At 39.4% G+C, this 13,766-nt stretch overlaps 1 long non-coding RNA gene across 1 annotated transcript in view; it reads right to left on the reverse strand.

The window, feature by feature from the left end:
- Window positions 1–10,569, reverse strand: part of LOC130571966 (uncharacterized) — an 11,927-nt gene extending 1,358 nt beyond the window's left edge. Inside the window, exon 1 of the long non-coding RNA XR_008965143.1 lies at window positions 9,715–10,569. This is a non-coding gene — a long non-coding RNA (uncharacterized LOC130571966). The remainder of the gene's footprint in view (window positions 1–9,714) is intronic.
- Window positions 10,570–13,766: the final 3,197 nt, after the last annotated feature.

Here is a 13,766-nt window from a genome sequence, read left to right on the forward strand (position 1 = left end):
GGACGCAATATCTGGGGACATAAATGAATCATGATTGAATGAATGACATGTGGCACAGATTTAAAGATCTCAAGAGCAAAAAGTCTACTTCGGTCGAGACTAGAACATTGACAAATGTTGGAGGCTTCCTGGCTGGTGACTGACAGGGCAATCATATTCATTTCACATCCGCAAGCAATGCCTCGCTGGGTGCTATTAATTGAAACGCAATTGCTGGAGAGAAAATGAGTCGGAAAGAGAGAACTGCTCCTATCAAGTCCACATCACAGCAATTAAACCAAATCCTGCCAGCGTCTGCGCATGACTGATATGAACGGCGGCTCGTCTCGACAAGAAAAAGACACAAAGTATACTATAGGAATCTGAATGAATGAGCAAAGAGAAGCTATTCATTTGAGCTTTGATTTCACGGCTGCGCTCGGAAACGGCTCGCAGTTCCGAACTGTGCAATCACGATTGGCGTATTCACAATTGTTGGCTGTCAACTCGGTGCAGGTTTATATGCCCGCGCAGTTCCCCGAGAGACCGTGAGCTAAAACAATACAGAAAGAGTTCATTAGCGACGTGATTGACAGCCACCGTAGAGACGGACAAAACTCACCGTTCACTCCCTACGTCAAGAGGCTCTCCAGCTGGGCCGAGCACGGACGCGACCCCTGCCGGAGAGCAAGTCTACGCCTATCACCTCACGGTTCATCTGAGACCAGAAAAATTCCCCGACAATCCACACATGCATAATGCATAGTGACTGCAGCACACACGCTCAGAGAACCCTCTGCTGCCATTCATGCAGGAGGACAGGTAATTCATGCTTACTGCGTCTATGGAAATACAGTATATTGCTGTTGTCGAGGCTGTGTGTTTGTGAGTCTTTGGAGATGACATTTCTCGAATCCTAGTAAGTGTAGCTCGTGTCGGCCTCATTCAAGGTTTCTATTGCGTTTGTTCTGCATAAGATGAATTGAGCTCTGTGTGTTGAGATGTCTTTTTTTAAAGGCTAATTCACACAGATCCAACATTGGATATTGGAATAAATATAATATTGTTGTGCACTAAAGCACTCAGTTACCTTTCAAAGAGCAAAAACGAAATAATAGTGACGTCAACAGATTGCATGCATGACACCCGTTGTGAAATATAGGCCTGCTTCATTTGTCTTCTTCAAACACCAAATGCATATATGTCATCAATGTCATTAGAACGCAGAGGGAATAAAAGACTACTTAAAGAGGCAGTAATTGCACTTAAAACATTAAAGGGATAGTTCATCCCAAAATGAAAATTCTGTTTTCATTTATTCACGCTTTTTTCATTTCAAACCTGTATGACTTTCTTTCTTCTGCAGAACACAAGAGAAGATATTTAGTAGAATGTTGGTAACCAAACAACAGCGCAACCCATTCAAGTCTATGGACACAAAATCAATGCAAGTCAATGTTCAGTTGTTCAGTTACCAACATTCTTCAAAATATCTTATTTTGTGTTCTTCAGAGGAAAGAAAGTCATACACGTTTGAAATGACAAGAGGTTGAGTAAACGATGACAGAATCTTAATTTTTGGGTGAACTATCCCTGCGTTCAAAATGTATATGTTTGTTGTTTTTCACAGTGTGCAAGTTTGTTCACGCAATGGGAACACGACAGTTCCCAACATTCTAAATCCAATTCATAATCTCGCTGGCATTTGTCGGATCAGTGTGAATTAGCCTTTACGCAACAATACAGAGATGGCTGTCTGTCTACTAGAGAATAATGCCTTCTTTAAGATGTTATGTGACATAAGACAGTAAACCAGTTTGGCTGCCTGGTAAGTAGAATCTTTAAAAACATGTTTTGGTATAGAAAGCAGTGAAATCATGAATCAAGTATATTTTACATATCGTCGTCCTTCCAAAACCTCAGATGTCCAAATTTGCGTTTTTTCAGAAAATGGAAAAAAATGATGTACTTTTTAAAGGATGAAATACTGTGTTGTCATACTTTTTATTGGTTTGATATTTGTAAAACCCATACATAAAGGTTGACTAATAAAGAATGATTTATGGCAAAAACTAAAAATCACAAAATATGTAGATACAAGGTTTCAGGAGGAAAGCAGCGATATAAAACATGTCTATGAAATAAGCAGAGGGTAGAATCAGCTGCATCGATGAAGATCTTTGCATGCAGGACTTCTGGTCTGTTTCTCAAACCAACTCGACAACTGAACGATTCAGAGGAAGCCAGACCCGAGTGGCAGAGGTTGGACTTTTCTGAATAAGTGCTGGTTCTTTATTAAGAAGAAACATATGTAGTGTCGGGGCACCCATGTGTGAAATTCAATTCTTATCCTGAAATGGCGTTTTTAATAGAGCAGCACTATCACAGAGGAATCAGCTCGGCTTTGCTCTGCAGTGTAGCACAGAGCGCTCAGAGAGCCATTGGACTGTTCCTCCAGCTCCTTTAAACCCTTCTAAGTCAAATCCTTCTAATAAGTCTGCGAAGAAATTGTTGAATTCGGATTTGCAAAGGCACCTGTGCTGGCAGAATTAAATGTTTGCGAATGTATCTCTGTGAATTCAGGTACAGCAAAAATAATGTTGAGCATGTACGTGGATTTTATTTATCTTTTAAATGCCGCCTTGTTATTTTCAGAGTAATTGGATATCCTAATTTATATTTAACATGGCCTTATATATAATATATACAGCAGCAGTGCTTTAAGGGTGACGGATTTAAAGATTTACAGCTGAATTTAAATTTAAAGATGTCTAACGGCTAAATCAAAATGAAGCACCACTACATAAATATATAATATATATATATTGTATGTGCATATAACTCTTATATATATATATACACGTATATACGTACATAAATACTAAAATATATACATACAAATACGAAACACTCTAGTTAACCTCACTAGTCGTCCAACAACTAGTCTACTACTGTCCATCCCTACTAAATAGCAAAAATGCATGTTTGAATGTAACATACGTGGCCATCTTTCAAAATGAATGCCAAGAATTTATCATTTCATGACTGACAATTCTTCAGACTGACAATGTCATACTGTTCACGTGAGCATGTGCTGCATCTAGCTGGATGGAGAAAAAGGAAAAATTTTGTCCTAGACTCCTGACAACTCTGCCCTTTTTCCACTGGAGGAGGAAGAGGAGAACAGCAAACAGGAGATGACAGGAATCTGAAAAGCCTGTATTTATTATTTATTCTCTGTATCTGCTGATGTGGGTCATGGCCAGCAGAGAAAAAGAGAGAAACAGAAAAACAAGAAAGACAGAAAAAACACACTATAGATCCAGGAACGGTTTGTCCCGTAGGCTAAGCAGGCAAACCATGTTAGCTTTATCAAGTTCACCCTCAAATGAGGCGAATGGTAAAGTGACCCGGACTTTAAGGACACCATCTGTGTGTAGCACGCTCGTCTTTAAAACACTCAAAGTGCTGATGGCGCAGTGTGAGAGGAAGAGAGTCTGATCAATAGGACAGATAGAGCCGGACAGCTAATAAACAGTAAAGCCCAGGAGAATGGGGGCATGAAGAAAAGATCATTTGATTTGGTGGAGGAAAACGTTTATTTAAATGAGACTGAACTGTGACCGGCTATGAACGGCATGTTATGGCTAAAGGTGATAGACAGTGTTGGGATAATTGGATTGCTTCGCAACGTCTCCTAACCGGGCATGACAAAGTGTCAAAAGCTTTCTCTTCAATGTTAATCTGAGTTTCCGTCTCACGACATGGACAAATGGCAGGACATTTTGTCTGTCACTTAGTTTCGACTTAAGCAGCATTACAACGGGTAGCCCCACCCAGAAAAAAACTCAAAAGTTCTACATCCTGTGTACATTTAACACGACATACAGTATATACTACATACAGCAAAAAGTGATGTCATCCAAGTGTCACATTTAGTGGGGACAGACAATCACATTACTGTGATGCACCTGTGAAGACACAAATACAGTATGTGCATTTCACAATTAAATCTCTTTTTGGAAGAAATGAGTTGAAAATCTGCTCACAGCAAACATTGCACTACAGTAATTACGTTCACATCAATGTGTAAACGAATCACACAACTCACTTTCTAATCTTTTCTTCAAAAGCAACAATGTAACATAATGTGCAATGCTATACTGAAACTAAAGTCGTACATGCATCATGTTTGTTTACCAGTTTGCTTCAAAGCTCCTTGTTTGTCCTACTTTTTAGTTGTTTTGTGTCTCATGTACTGCACACAATCATAAATGTCATGAATCTTGAATTCAATCTAAACAAATCTTTGCGTTGTTGGTGGAACTTTCTGTCATTTAGCATAAAGAATAAACATTTAGAATAAACAGCTTTTTCTATTTTACATTTTTAAATAAAAATTCATTTTTATCAGGATATATTTGTGTAAGCGCATTTTCCTGCACCAATTACAATTTATTAGGCACATCTGGTGATGGCATTACCAACCTGGGGCCGGTTGCATAAAACTGTTTCGTCTAATTTCTTCTGTTAAGACTATAGTGTTTACTTTTTAAGTCAGTTGCATAAATATTCGTTGGGTCTAATTTAAGACAAAAAATTAAGACTGTTAGCCCCCTGGCTAACTTTTCGTTACGATCTATGTTGTCATGGAAACCAATAAACTGTCAACTGCTCTAGATTAAAAAATGGTCTGACTTTGTTTTGTGCTATCCACCTCATTTTTGGACGCGGAAGTAAGCGATGTGATGTACTTCCTTTTTGTCTTGAGTCTTCCGTTTTATTAGATGGCCGGTGGAAAACAATGTGTCGCTGGAGCACGCTCAAAACACCATTAAAACAGCTCTGGTGAATATTTTTCACATCCGCGATGTATTGCACAGTGGGAAGATGAAGTGGCCTGATATATCATATGAAGATATATTCAATTACTCCGTATTTTCTCTCAGAGTTGACGGGTCTTCGATGCGCAACTATAAAAGCACAGAGACGTAACATAACTTACATGCACAGTGGGAAAGTCGGTCAAAATTTGTACCACAAATTCGTGTTTTTAAAAGCAGATGTGAATCCCAGTCAAAGTGGAGCAAACATTCCTGGATCCTTACAACTGATTACAGAAAAATGGAGACGGCTGATTGCTCTTGTTTCGCAAGTCTCCACCGAGCTGCAGCATCCATGACAACTATCTAAAAACAACTCAAAACATACTAACCAATAACTGTCTGTTTTTATGTCTATTAAATAAAAAAGATTTAATGTTGTTCATTCTCTCCCTTGTTTACTTCAGCTTTAATCCTCATAGTAACATGGCCTGGTAAACTAGGCTATCAGTACAGTTTAGCGTGTTGACAAAATGTTAAATGTGATTTGGGTAAAAGCGTCTGCCAAATTAATGAAAATGTAATGTCCTGTAACTATTAACTTAGTCATGCAGCTATGATCAACTGGCAAAAAGTTTTGCTTTAGCCTGTTAAGTTTTAAACTGACATGACAAAAGATATTAGAAACGCAATAGAACTCATTATAATTAAAAAATTTGTCCACACTGGATGCGGCCGGTCGCGTCCGGCGTAGACTCGGTGTAAGACGAGGAAGAGCTTTCAAAGACCAATGGAAGTCTTATGAAAATGCTGGAGATTTCTTTTGTGTTCATCTTTGATGGTTTGTGAAATTGATCGATTTTCTCAGTTACTGTATTCCAAGCCTTACTTTTATGATTATTCGCAATGTAATCACAAAATTTGTCCATTTAAGTTAATTTGGCAGCATTGTATTCCTCTAATATGCAAATATTTTCAGCAAAGAAAAGCTGGGTTTAGCGCCTATACTGTCGGCCATTTTGTTTTAAGTTGTTCAGTGTCTTACTTTTTCTACAATTTAGACTGCCTTTCTAAAGACACCATGGTCTTATTTTATGCAACAGTCTTTCTTCACTGACTTTAGTTAGTTGACTAATTCATAGACGCTGTCTTAAAACCATGTCTATGTTTATGCAACCGGCCCCTGATCTCATGGGAGTTCTTGACTATTTTACAAAGGTGTCATTTCATATGACTTCGTAGGATGTAAAAAAAACATACAATTATTAAAAACAAGCAATACTGAAGCCCCTTACCTAACCCTACTCCTAAACCTAACCATCGCTGGCATGAAAGCAAGATACGAATTAGACACTTTGTAAAATAGTTATGAATTCCTGTGCGATTGTGTTGACTATTACTGATTTTATGTTACAATGTCCATAAACATGAGAGAGCATAAAAAAATCTCAGTCCAGAGATGAGAGCAGACAAGCGCCGCTAAAAGCTCCTGCCTTCAGACCTTGTCAAAACCCTTCAGAACGACAAAGATGGAAATGAACTTCCCGATGGAGACAGGCCTCACATCGCAAGGCTCGGCTCTGCAGTGTTCCCCATACAACCTAGTGTGAACTTGTTACAGATGAGGTGAAGGATTAAAGCCAGTGAGTTCCCTACTGGAGGATTGAGACGCGGTAGCCTCAGTCTGCCTGATTATGTGATTGGATGAGCCGGGGGTAATCTCAGCTGATTGGTTAAAGCCAGGGATTGGTGTCAAAATGGAGGGATGAATCAGAGTCTGGGTACAGACTCAGTGTGTCACCAGAATATGTCAGAGTGACATAAGACCGATAATGATGGACAATATGACCAGAGTTATACTGAGGAAGAGAGAATTGGTTTTCTAATATGAGCCAGACTGTAGTGACAGAGTCTTTCTCATAGGATAGCCACACCCACGGGAAAATCTCATTGGTCTAAAATGCTGTTGTGCATATCTGTGTGCTGTGCCTGTGATTGTGTAGCATCACAATAATATAACACATCATTTTAATTAGTGGTGTTTATAATATTAATATTTAATATATAAAATTACATTAAACTCCAAAAATAAATGTATGATTAATCTAAAGACAAAAATATTATAGATTTGGGAGTGAGCCCCTGTCATGGACCACAAAAAGTAATCACTTAGCAACCAATCAGAACACCCTAACAACCACCTGGCTACAACTAAGCTAGCTAGGCTAAGCTAATCTAGCTACCCAGAACACCATAGCAACAGAATAAGCAATTGCCTGGCAACCATCCACAACACCTCGGTAGAAACGATATGGCAACCCGAAAGAAAGAAATAATAATTGTTTCATATTAATATTTATTAAAAATAAATGTTAACATTATTTTAATATTTTTTATTAATTCTCAATGAGATTAAGAAGAAATTTTTACTGCGTCTCAGACATTTCTCCAGAGAAAAGAACCAGAAATCTCACACATCTCCATTAGAGGTTTAAGAATTATTAAAGATTTCAATTTGAAATAAAACATTTTTCATTAAATTTACCTACAATCTACATTCATTTTATACTTCCATACTCTTTATGTATTTAAACAGTTGTCCTATGTGTTTCTATTTTAATTTATCTTCAGGAGAAACATCTGAGAATAATTTGACGCTTAAAACCACAACTGAGAATTCCATCAAATTTCCGAGCAATGAAATTTTCCTCTGAAAAGCGTCCCTCACATTTACATTCGAAAAGAAAAAATTCTGGCCTAGTCTGCAATTTGTAAAGCTACTGCTGAACAGCACTTATTGAGCTAATGAGCTGCACCTTATCTGTCCGCCGCTTCATCTGGTACTGATGTAAAAAAAGATGAACAGGTTAACGGTTAACAGCTTGACAACAGTTTGTGCTGAAATACCAGGCCGCACAAACACACAAACGAATCGAGGAACTCAGCGTGTGGAAAAAAGAAAAGAAAAACAGAAAAAGCACGGGACACCAGGCCAATGAAATCATTGCTGTCGGCTGTTATGTCCTGGCAGTCATGTCAACCTGTCAAACTGATGATTTAACTCATCCACTTCCTGCGTGTGTGTGTGCGAACATACCCTCAGTTCCCCACAGTGGTGCCTGAAAACTCGCCGCCTGCCTGTCAAACCAAATCCAATCTCCTCATTCCAGAACGGTACAGTTGGGGTAGAAAAAAGCACTTAATCCATTTACTGCAGTGTAACAGCATCTCATCCATCAGGTCCTGGCTGCCAATGGGAAGACTGCACCAATCCCAAGCCAGATTGAGGAAAAAGAGCAAGAGAGAAACCGAGAGATCCATCTTGAGAAGTATGAGAACAGCCTGTGGTTCTCAGGACACACCTGTACACACACTTGCGCGTCGATGTGATCGATGGCTGCTGTGGTCCTGGCAAATGTTACCGTTCATCATACAGGGGACACGTTAAGACTAAAGCATTCAGGTTAAGCTTCCAACGGACAATAATGGACACGCTTAATTACCTAATTTAGCCACATCAGAGAGAATGCATATGTACTCATTTATGCCTCGGTCCAACATGGCTGACGTCTACAATTTATTAAGGGTCATCTTTAAAATATGCAACGTGTCAGAGAGAAGTACTAATGCTGGCCATGCAGGTTATAGTCCAGCTCTTGAGTTCCGATCTTGTTTCCTGCATCTTCTGCTACTGTGCATGTCATTAAAAGAGAAAACTGTAGTTATTAGTTTGGGCTATCAAAGGGCATATATATTATATATAATAGTACACAAGTTGTACTGACTACTTCTAAAATAGGGTTCTGCAGTTACAGTGTGGTGTAGTTTTGTAAGCCAAAGCTTAGAAATGAGTTAGAATTTTAGCACTTCCAGTTTCCTCGTGCTGAAGTCAATGTTTTTAATGGGTTTTTGGTTAAATATCTAGAGTAAGGGCTGTGGTTAGCTCAAGGTATTTTCATATATTATTCTACGACATAAAACACACCCGTAATACTTGACTTGTGATTTTTCAAAGTCTGTGTATATGTCCTATGTACTTTGGGACAATAAATTCTACGAATTTAGGTTTTTGTTCATAAAAAGATGGTATAGAAGGGCAACAATAAATCAACAAAAAGAAAAAAAATTGTGTATTTGTTTAAAAAAAGGTGTATTTTTCTTAATAGCACCATTAAAACAACGTCCCAATTCAGACAATCATTCTTCATTAAACATAACTAATAATTACAGATTTTTGACTTTTTGGTATATTTGATATTTTGAATTTTTATGTGCATTTTGCCAAATTAACCTTCCGTTTACAATCTTGCAGACAACTTTTCACAGTGAGTTAACACAGGCTAATTTATTAGCGCTGTGAATATAGGGCTCCAATCATTTTTGCGGTTGGTACAGCCAATGTACTTGTATTTTGTAATACCATTGGTCCTATATAATTCTTTCTTTTTTGCCTGTACTTTACTTCCCTTTATTTACTGTAAAGCTGCTTTGATACAATGCAAAAAGTGTGAAATGCGTGAAGTGCTATAGAAATACATTTGAAATTAAAGGAACCTCATCAAGGAACGAGCTTTTAATAATTTGGAAGCTTGGTGGTGGTTGTTGAGCGACTGTGGTGTAGTTTGTTTACAGTCAAAGGTTATCTTAGATTGTGCTGGCGACTGTATTTAGGCTTCAAATTTCATAATTGTTCCAGAAGCCTTAGAAAAGAAAGGAACCAGTGTTACTGTATACTAACTTCAGGTTGGCCTACAAAAACACATCATCCCTGCAGCGCTCCATACTTTTATGCATTACAAACTCCCATCAACGTGGTCAAACAGTGTAGACAAAAAATGTGCTTTAACATCATCCTTTGTGTTTCAAAAAATGTAGAGAGCTAAATAGTTTTATGTGGAAAACCAAAGTCTACCTGTGATAATTTAGCTGGTGAGATGCAGCCATGCCTCTCTGCCAGAGGGGAATGCTAACAATTAGCCCCGGAGCTTGGCATGGACGTCTGGGGAGGGAGCCAGCAATTAGACCCAGGGAGAGGCATCCCAGCCAGAGGAGAGATCCAGCGATGAAGCCCTGAGTTTGGCAAACTGAAGAGTGCTACATTACTGCTTGATGTCACACGCCGGCTGCAGCCAGAGGGGCGGGTACTGGCGCGTACTTCCACGCGCTTTCCCGCTCATACACACCCAAACAACGCAGATTCCAAACAGAAAGCTGATTCACAGGACAGATGACTTCAGGGATCTGTGTGTGTGTTAGCGTGAAGGGGGAGGTTAATAGAGAAAATATGAATGTGGATTTCAGACACCTTAGAGTTCTCCTTTCCTGGGAAAAGCGCACAACGGACGTATCAGCATGAGTGCGTTTGATGCCATCAGTGTGGCGTCTTCTCTCTGTCTCTCTCTCTCTGCCTGGCCAAGCATCTGTGAAAGCATAAAAAACCAAGGAAGAGTTACTGAAAGTGACGTGTCTGTCATTAATGTAAATTTTTCTCATCTGCGGCTAACTAACACAGACCACCGCACAAGGTCAGAATAAAGAGACAGCCCCTCTATTTGGCTGAAATATTAAAACAACAACGAACGAGACAGCGCGAGACATCCGTCCTCAATCCCAAACCATTTTTATACTTTAAATCGATTGCCATTACGTGACATTCCTCCCAAAACTTACGAAAGCTTTTGCAGCAGCTGCAGCGGGGCGCAACATTCGTGGTTCTTAAACATCCCAACTGGAATGAGAGACGTTTAGAGGACCTGCCAATTGGTTGAACCGCCGGCGCTTCGCATACCCATCAACTCGTGCGTGAAAACTCGCACGGGGTACATACTGGTGGTGTGTCTATTTTGCCCGAGGAGACATCCTAGTCGAGTATGACTCATTTGTCTCTGTCAAAATGACAGCGCAAGACCCCAAACTATGCAAAACATCCCTAAGATATTGCTGAAACCAAGCGATTCGAAGCAAACGGTCATTAAATGTTTTTTTCCAAAACATTGGTGTTTAAACCATGACTTAGTATAAAAAGCATCTCACTGAATTCCGGTTTATAAGCTTATGGCCCAAGCGTGTCGCACGCTGACCGGCTCAAGCTACTTTCTAACTGTAAGCCTTTTAATGCCACTTCACCACAATGGCTTCCTTTAGCGCTCAGGATGAAAGCCAGCGCGCTGTGTGAATGAGTAAACAGCTGAATATATCAAGATACGGACAGGCCCGCTGTGGTATGCGTCTTTGTGCTGTTAGCAGCGGGGGAGAGGAGGGATAGATGTTTGGCTAACATGAGCTGAGACAAATGCATAACAAATGGGTGATGGGACGAGAGACAAAGAAAGAGAGACGGAGAGAAACTAAACTGCCTTCTTTGTTTTCTTTACTGCGCCCTTGGGTATAACGAAAGCTTCAAGCTGCGATCCGACTGCATGTAAAGTCCCTTTCACACAACTTGGACACACTCGTACGACGCTACATCACAAGCGTCTTGCATCACTTTACCCTCCACTTGAAAAGCATTGCAGATAGCGTCACGGAAGGCCGAGTTTACAAGGGTGCGAGGAAGCAGAAAGTGGAATGTGCATGCAGGACTCAACAACAGAGAAGCTAAATGAAATGTTCTGGAGCTTAGAATATAATAGTTTGGATTTATATTAAGGCACGATCAATCGAAAATAAACCGCACACGATTTGGCGGTTGTCTGCAGTTTTTTGCGCAGTTTGTCAGTCAAGTATGGTTAAATGCTGCTGCACCTAAAAGCTAGAGGGCGCTCTCACGCAGAAACTCCAAACATATGCCGCAGAAGAAGTAGCATAACACCTGTAGTTCCAGAAAATCCCTGTGGGCATCTTACTATCGCTGTTCTTCGAGATCGAGTAGCATTTCCTACTGATCGCAGAGCCGTGCTTCACAGACAAAGTGCGCGTGAAACATAATCGCGGTTTTTGCGATATCATAATCGCTGTAGACAGGTCGATTTATGCCATATTTAGTGTTATTCGCAAATTATCATGCAGAACTAATTTACATTTGTAATAAAACCAATAACTGCACAATATCTGTACTGTATGAACTGTAAAATGTATAAACAGCTTCACTAAAGTTCAATGTATTAAAGGGATTGTTCACCCAACAATGAAAAAAGTTTTGCATCATTTACTCACCCTCACATCATTCCAAACCTGTATGACTTTCTTTCCTGTGTGGAACACAAACAACGACATTTTGAGAAATGTCTCAAGTTTAGTGAAAGAACCCAAGACAGATTCAAACATCAGTATGAGAGCGAATAACTCACGGATGCTATTCTGCCCTCCTGGTAACCCCACGGCCCTGCCAAGAGCAGCTAGTCCAGAGCGTTCCAGGCAGAGACCTTGACTCAGGGGGAGAGAGGCACTGCAGTCAGCCATCTAGTACCCTGGTCACCCATTTAACCACCTGCCAACTCCAACACAGCTGCTGCATGACCAAAACAACAAGTTGCATTATTAGCCTTCACGAAAAAAGCATCAGGGCTCGAAGGCAATAACACATGTATGCCCATTTTGGTTTGGATAATCTCTCAGCTGTTCCCCTCTGTGCTCTGCCTTTGAGGATCAAACCCAATGATGTGTGACTGCCGATGCTATGAGACTGCCTCTTCACAGTCAGACAGTTTTGTCTGTTGTACCTTACAATTTGATTGGTAAAATGTTATTGTTTTATCAAGGTTGCATTTCGTATAGCTTAAAAGACTTATTGAATATCTCTCAGTTAAGTAGAGTTATTGTTAAAGGCTTTTAACCAAAGTGACTTACAGTACAGTGCGTTTAGGGGTTTAAAGAGTATACAGGTACAGGTATTACCTTGAATCCTTCGCCACGGCGCCGTGGTTAAGCTACGGTGTTTAAAGGCGGGGTGTCCGATTTTTCTTAGCCGTTGTTGATGTTCAAATCACCAAAACAAACACACCCCTGCCCCCATCTTTTGCTTTCATTAGCGCTCGGCTCGGCTAATGTCCGTCCTGTGCACTGTGCACCTTACTGCTGATCGGCTACAAGGTTGTTTTGGTACTCGGCCCGACTCAGTTGTCTAAAGCGTAATTCGGAAATCGGTTACCCCGCCTTTAAGTATAAATGTTGATTCAGATGTATCACCTAAAAAGAAAAAACATATATTTTTAGATTCCTTATAGAAATAAAATGATAAGAAATAAAGCAAATGTTGACAAATTAAAAGGGAATTCTGCACATACCCAGAGGAACATTGTGTTGACATGTTGCTCTTTGATGGAGATTTGAAAGTGTTCTCAGTTGTGTCTCATTCAACTTGTTTCTCCTCAAATGAAAAAAGTGTGAAACTGTTAAATGAATGTGGATTGTAGAGGTAAAATAATCTGGGTTTGGGTACATTTGATGAGAAATGTCTGAGTTCATATTGAGATAATATTGACTTTTGATTGCATTCTTGACAAATCTGAGCTCACTTTGTGACATTATTGAGATCTCTTCTGAAACTCTAATGGAGAGATTTCTTATTTCTCAGGAAAATATCTAAGATGCAGGAGACTTTAGCAAACATTTCAATATGTTCTCCATTTATTCTCATTGATGAATAGAAGAAAATTGAGATATAAAAGTGTTTTTTTCCCTTATCTGTGAAGTCTACAAACAAAAAACAATAAATTATGATTCAGCAAATAAATATGTGATTTTTGTCTTTCCTACGAGTACATTTCTTCTATTGGAGCAAAATATGTAGAAACACATGAGACATGTTTTTTGTTTCATACAATAAAACTATTGGTTCAAATAGGAAAGAAGAATGTTTGATATTAAAATCTCATAATTTAGACTGTAGACTTTGGTATCTTGTCAAATCCAAGCTATTTGTGAAATTACTAAAATCTCTTTTAATACTCTAGAGAAGACACGTGAGATTACACATATTCTGTAATGGGACATTGGCATTTTTATTATCATTGATGTCTAGGA

This window comes from Triplophysa rosa, linkage group LG21, assembly GCF_024868665.1.
Source record: "Triplophysa rosa linkage group LG21, Trosa_1v2, whole genome shotgun sequence".
Taxonomy (NCBI): Eukaryota; Metazoa; Chordata; class Actinopteri; order Cypriniformes; family Nemacheilidae; genus Triplophysa; species Triplophysa rosa.